The sequence below is a fragment of the Pseudophryne corroboree genome, chromosome 3, assembly GCF_028390025.1.
Source record: "Pseudophryne corroboree isolate aPseCor3 chromosome 3, aPseCor3.hap2, whole genome shotgun sequence".
Lineage (NCBI taxonomy): Eukaryota > Metazoa > Chordata > Amphibia > Anura > Myobatrachidae > Pseudophryne > Pseudophryne corroboree.
This window is the reverse complement of record NC_086446.1, coordinates 278,203,875-278,211,228: the sequence shown is the minus strand read 5'-3', so window position 1 is coordinate 278,211,228 and position 7,354 is coordinate 278,203,875. Positions and strand designations below refer to the sequence as shown.

The 7,354-nt window shown below is 38.7% G+C and overlaps 1 pseudogene; it reads right to left on the bottom strand.

The window, feature by feature from the left end:
- Positions 1–6,651: 6,651 nt before the first annotated feature.
- Positions 6,652–6,770, bottom strand: LOC134896587 (5S ribosomal RNA; annotated as a pseudogene).
- Positions 6,771–7,354: the final 584 nt, after the last annotated feature.

The window sequence follows — 7,354 nt, the reverse complement described above, 5'->3', positions numbered from 1 at the left end:
TCCCATAGATTGTGAATGAGAGAGTGTATGGTTATTGGCATATACCAGATAGAGTACTTCTGCTGTCCATTATTGCGCACAGTTTCTCTGTTACTTTTAGCATTGCAGGGGAGTTATATAACTGGCGTCAGGATGAGAGAGTACTGAAAAAGTAAGATATAGGAAAATTATAGGTTCAGAGCCCGTCTTCTGCTGTCCACTGTCATATAATTTAATATAGCGGACAGTGGATGAGAGAGGCGGGTTATCTGAGCCTATTGAATAATGGTGTGAAATTACACAGATATCTTAAGGTTTCTTATGATAGTGCATGATCCAATTACATATTCTTAATCCTAATAGTAGTGGGCAAGAAATTTTCGCTATTTGGCGATGCCCCTAGAATATTGCAAAAGAAGGCCGAAGCCAGCTATTTGAGATATCTCAAAACACACGTATTAGTATGAAATTCTATCTCACTAATTACGGTATGTGAGAGAAAAGAGACATCAAAGGAGCGTTCAATTTCTTTACATTGTGGATAATAGGTAGCAGATTAAACAAAAAAATTAAACAATTTAAAGATAAAATATTTTTTGTCAAATATACGATACCAGGAGGTGAGTGGGCTGAACCGTGCACTGTTCAGCACCACTAGTCACAGACGGCCGTTTCACCTGTAGGTGGCTTGTTCACTGTGTGAGGTGATGGTGGAAGAGAGTCTATTTAAGGCAAAAAGGGGGGTGGTCTCAAAATTCAGACCAATCACAGGAAGGAGGAAGTCAATGAGACATCCTGCGCATCACTTCCGGTTTCAAAATCCGGAAGTTAAGGTTATTCTAATTATGCATAGAGTCGTATCTAGGGTTAGATAGGGCTTATAATATAGCTTAAGATGCAGTGAGTAAATAGGGAAGATAACATTTAAAGTTAATTATTGTGGACAAGATCGAAATATTAACTACGTAGCCGGGGGTTCATAGGTCACTGGAGTTGTCAGGGACGCGTCCCTGAATAGCGTAGCGTCATTTCCGGTTGAAAAGACCGGAAGTGGCGTGCGTGACCGTAATTCTAGGTTTATGTGGGGCTGAGTGAAAAAGAACACGTAGGGCTGAGGATAACTGCGGATGAGCATAAATGGGAGTAGAGAAGTACATATTGGTTCGGATGGTGTGGCCACGATCGGAGTAAAAAAACTCCGTGACCGGAGATGGCGTCAGTGTACCATCTTACAGGAAGTGCTTAGTTGCATCACTTCCTGTCTGCATGTTCCGATTCATAGTAATCAGACTACTGTGGGCGCGCACCGGGACATGGACGCATGACTTCCGGTCACGAGGGCCGGAAGTGGTGAAAAAAGGCCGTCACTTTTAATTTTATGTGCGGCTGATTTAGAAGTAATTTTAGACTGGAGATAGCTGGTAGGGCCTGCGGAGGAGTAGAGGAATACGAATTTATATATTTAGATGGCCCTGATAATGGGGCCGCATAAGAGGTAGAAGCTACGTGACCGGAAGTGGCGTCGGAGCACTAGCTACATCACTTCCTGTTATGAAAAGAGCAGGAGAGGCTGTGTGCAACTGATAACGGGAACCGCATATGAAATAGAAACTATGTGACCGGAAGTGGCGTCGGAGCACTAGCTAAATCTCTTCCTGTTCTGAAAAGAACAGGAAAGGCTGCGTGCAACCATAATTGTAGATAAGAGAAAAAAAGTAAACTATGTGTAGTGTTTGTGTTTTGCTGGTTGCTAGGTAACCATAAGGTCAATGAATAAAAATTGTTAAATTTAAAAGTATGCCTTTGTGATTTGTGTTTATGAATTACTGATTAAGGGTGAGGAGAGAGAGAGAAGAAAAGATTAAAAATGAATAAAATAAAAATTATATATATAAAAATAAAAATAAAAAAGGGGGGGGATAAAAGAAAAGAGTAAAGAAGGAAAAAATAATAATAATAAAAATAATAATAAATAATAAATGAAATAATAATATAATGTTATGATAATATGATAATATAATAGGATAAAATAAATGAATAAATAAATAAATAAATTATAACAAAATAATAATGATTTTTTGCTCGTTTAAAATAATGATCAAGTTATAACGTATTGTGATATCGAATTAGGCAAGGTTACGACTATGTTTGTTGAAAGAAGAGAAAAGGAGAAAATTGAAATTGATACAGCTTCTATAGTAGAGCGGAAGAAGTTAATAGATTATATTTTATTTGATGTGATATCTGGGTGATTGTGTTGTGAGTGGATATTGGTATTGTGTTGGTGCATCATGAGTGTGTGGCGATTGGTTTGAATGTGAATGGAGGGGTGAGTCAATGAAAATGAGTGTGTAGGGAGTGCCTTATGGGTGTGAATGTGAATAGGTATAAATGTGAGAGAATGAGTGGAATTGTTGGATAGAAACAAATGAAGAAATAGGAAAGTGAATAATGTAAATGTGAGAGAATAAGTGGAGTTGTTGATTAGAGAAGTGAATTAGATGGGGACAGATGAAGAAAGAGGAGAGGGAAGAATTGGGTTAGGGAATCATATGAAACATCAGATAAAAACTCCATAATTTATGTATTCGTTCATGCCTTTAGGCGCAAGGCAGTTAAGTTTGAAGGTCCATTCGGATTCATGTTTGAGCAATTCTTGCATCAAATCTCCTCCGCGTATTCCTAAGTTGATTCTTTCCAGTCCAAAGGCTTTGAGTTCTTTGGGATTGCCCTGATGATAGTTAAAAAAGTGGCGCGCCACTGACGTTAGTTTTTTCATTTTTTTAATATCGGATGATGCATTTCTTACAGAGCCTATGTGTTCCAGGATACGTTGTTTTAGGGCTCTTGTGGTGATACCCACATATTTCATGTCACAACTACACGATATGCAGTATACAACTCCAACTGCATTGCAGTTGATGAATTGATTAATTAATTTCTCCTCTCCATACCGATCAATAATGGAAGATGTTTTGACCATATGTGGGCATGCTTTACAATTTCCACATGGGAAGGAGCCCTTGATGGTTGGTTGTTTTTTGGGATTTTTGGTGAAATGACTACTGGTAAGTTTATCTTTGAGATTTTTAGACCTTCTCCAACTCATGGAGGGTTTTTGTCCTATTGTTGCTGCTAGGTCCTTGTCTAGAAGTAAGATTGGCCAGTGCCTGTTAATAGATTCTTGTATCTCCCTCCATTCTCTACAAAAGGTGCCCACGAATCTGAGCTTGTTATCTTGTTCCAGTGATTTATGAGTTTTAGTCTGTGGAAAGATCAACTTGTCCCTCGGTGTCTGGCTGGTGTGCCATTTGGCTTTTTTAATAGACCTATGGCTGTAGCCACGTTCACGTAATCTTGTTGTTAGTTCCATGCTTTTCTCTAAAAAGGTCGAAGAATCTGAGCAATTTCTTTTCAGACGTAAGAATTCACCCTTAGGGATATTTTCCACTGTTGGGGGGAAATGTGCACTTGTTTGGTATAAAAGGCTGTTTGTAGATGTTTCTTTGCGATATAGTTCGGTTTCTATCTGGCCATTAGGTGCTTTTGAAATCACAAGGTCGAGGAAGCATACTGAGTCCTTGCTGATGTGGTGTGTGAGTTTGAGATTGTTGTCATTGGTGTTCAATTCCTCAATGAATGTTAGTAACAAACTTCTATCACCTTCCCAAATCAGGATGATATCATCGATGTAGCGCCACCATGCAACTACATGTCGTGTATATTTCTCATTATTGGGATGCATCACAATTTCCCTCTCCCACCAGCCTAAGTACAGGTTCGCGTACGTTGGTGCGCAGGCCGCGCCCATCGCTGTCCCGCGAGTTTGAAGATAAAACTTGTCATTAAAGGTGAAGTAGTTCCTCGTTAGTATGAACTCCAATAATTCAATTAGTAGGTCATGAAACTCATTATTGCCGGCCATGTCAAGAAAGTATCTGACTGCTTTTATACCGATCTGATGTTTGATGCTGGTGTAGAGTGATTCTACATCTAATGTTACCAATAGGTGGTTGTCATCGAGTTGGACATCATGTAGCTTTTGGAGTATGTCCGTTGTATCCCGTAGATATGAAGGAAGATTCAACACGTGTTGCCGTAAGTGTAAATCCAAGAAAGTACTCGGTTTTTCCAGAATTCCACCCTGTCCTGATACAATAGGTCGTCCTGGTGGTATGGTAATGTTTTTATGAACCTTGGGTAGAAGATATAATGTGGGTGTTTTGGGTTTGGTGGTTGTTAGATACTCAGTTTCCTCCTTGGTCAACGTGCCTTGGGAGTATGCCCGATCTAAGATCCTATTAAGGGCGATCCTAAAGTTGTCAGTTGGATCGAATGTTATTTGTTTATAACATTGTATATCCCCCAGTTGTCTCATTGCCTCAATAATGTACATTGTTTTAGGCCAGAGGACAATGTTGCCCCCCTTATCAGAGGGCTTGATTACTATATCCGACCAGGACTGTATTTCACGCAGAGTTCTTCTTTCCATTTTGCTCAGATTGTCGCCATGAAATGGTTTGGATTTGGACTTGGTATAGATCTTATCTAGGTCACGAGCTACTAATTCTTGAAATACTCTGGTTTCCGGTGAAATATGTTCAGGAGGAAAGAAGGTTGATTTTTTCTTACATTTAGGTCTCGTAGGCGTATCTGTTGTATCCAATTCTCCAGTGTGGAGTTCCTCTAATGCTGCTAAGGCCTCTATTTCTTCTGTGGTAAGTGGTTCATCTATTGGATTATGTTCTGTGTCGTTTTCCAAATGGGATTCTTGACGTGTTACAAAGAATTTTTTAAGAAGTAGTTTCCGCCCAAAGAGGTGTAAATCCTTCTCCCAAAGGAAGCGATTCAATGGTTGTGTGGGCGAGAAGGATAATCCTTTGGATAAGAGAGTGATGTGGTCATCAGTGAGGGTTTTGTCTGAAAGATTAATAATTCTGAGATTCGTCTCCTGTGTTACTTCCTCCTGTTGTTTCTGACTGGGTATCTGGGTTCCCAATTGGCTTGTTCTCGTTGATTTCTTGCTCCCCCTCCTCGTCTTCCTCTTTGTCGAAATCTTGGTCTTCCTCCCCTCCTGTCTGATCCTAAAAAATGAGTCGATGTATGGTTTGTGAAATCGTCCCTATAATTGTATGTTTCTCCTTCCGAATTACCAGGGTCCGAATATTCTTCTCCTCCTGATGATTCTGCCTCGGATGAAGTGTATCTGTCTTGCGACTGTGTGTGGTCTCTGTATGTGGGTGTTTTGCTCCAGCGAAATATGTTGCCCGTCTTGAAATCCCTCATGTCTCTTGCAAATTTGCTTTTCTTTCTATCAATAATTTTTTGTTCGTAGGGTTCCAGTTCTTTCTTGATCTTTTCAAAAGTTTGTTGGAATTTAGTGTTGGTTTCCCATTCTTCAAGGCTTTTGCCTAAGTCTTCTATTTCTTTTTCACATGCATTAAGTACTAAGTGATTGTGTTTGATTAGGACAGCCATGAGGTCTTGGGAGCATTTCAGAAGTACAGCTTCCCATTCTGTTGTTAGACTATCCGTAGTTAGTTGAAAGGTCGGAAAGATCTTAGGTCTTAAGCCTCTAGGTGTAATTTTATTTTTAACATAACTTTCCAAAGTTTTAACATCCCATGAGGAGCGCATTCTTTTCTGCAGACAAGATCTTAATTTGTTAAGTTCTGAGTCCCACCCTAGGTTGCCTGAGGATAAATCTGTTCCACTATTGAAAATATCTTCCACACTTTGTAATGAGACGTGTCTACTGCTTAGTTCGTTGCGAAGGCTAAAAGAAGCCATGCTTGAACTATTAGTGGATAGCTGACTTAATGTCAAAAAGATTAAACTGAGAGGAGTAATGATTTTTTGGAATGGAATGTTGTAATAAATTTATAAATAATATGCGTTCTTATAAGGGTATGTGTGATAAATGGGTGTACCGTAACAATAATATGCCAGAATTCGGCTTAGAGGGACATAAATGTCCTGTCCGTGCTGGAACCTGAAGCTGAAGATTCAATCAGCATACATGATCAGGAAAAGGTCAGTTTGGTGCCGCACAGGACCCTAAAAATGTTTTCTTTGTAATGGGCTCTTATGAAATTTGTCCCTTATGAACCAACAGTGCATATACATACGAAATGCCTGTATAGGTCTTTAAGGAATTACTGTTGTTGGTGGTGCACCCAGAGTCAATAGTACATATCAAAGTTACAAAGAAAAAAGAGAGACTCTGTGTTGGGGCACGCTTGAAAAACTAAAACTTAACTTTTAATTATAGTATGATAAAATTATGGTACACAATTGAACACACATATAATATATAGTATTTAGGGAGAAAAAATAATGATTCTCACTTGCAAATTAATAATTAAGGAGTAGCAGTTCTCCAAGTAATATTGCTATTTAAGGTGACAGTGACACCTAAGATGAAAATATTGAGAATTTAATTTCAGCATACCAGAAAATTCTTCCAATGCCTATTTATAATGGTATGTCCTGGTAATGATTAATCTGCTATTTCAAAAAATTTTTATTCAATAATTGCAATATGCGAAAGGGCTCTAGACGAGTATATGATCAAGAAGAGAATTTCATGAGAAGAAGGAAAATTAGATATGAAAAAGGTAATGGTCAAAGGTTGCTCCAATACTTCTGCTTTTCACATGAATACAGAGGTGTTTGTTACTGCACCTAATATTCCCTGGAAGTCTCCTATCCAGGTACTAATCAGGCTATTCACTGCTTAGCTTCCAAGATCAGGCGAGATTGGGCGTAGCCAGTGAGATGTGGCAGTAATATCCCATAGATTGTGAATGAGAGAGTGTATGGTTATTGGCATATACCAGATAGAGTACTTCTGCTGTCCATTATTGCGCACAATTTCTCTGTTACTTTTAGCATTGCAGGGGAGTTATATAACTGGCGTCAGGATGAGAGAGTACTGAAAAAGTAAGATATAGGAAAATTATAGGTTCAGAGCCCGTCTTCTGCTGTCCACTGTCATATAATTTAATATAGCGGACAGTGGATGAGAGAGGCGGGTTATCTGAGCCTATTGAATAATGGTGTGAAATTACACAGATATCTTAAGGTTTCTTATGATAGTGCATGATCCAATTACATATTCTTAATCCTAATAGTAGTGGGCAAGAAATTTTCGCTATTTGGCGATGCCCCTAGAATATTGCAAAAGAAGGCCGAAGCCAGCTATTTGAGATATCTCAAAACACACGTATTAGTATGAAATTCTATCTCACTAATTACGGTATGTGAGAGAAAAGAGACATCAAAGGAGCGTTCAATTTCTTTACATTGTGGATAATAGGTAGCAGATTAAACAAAAAAATTAAACAATTTAAAGATAAAATATTTGTTGTCAAAT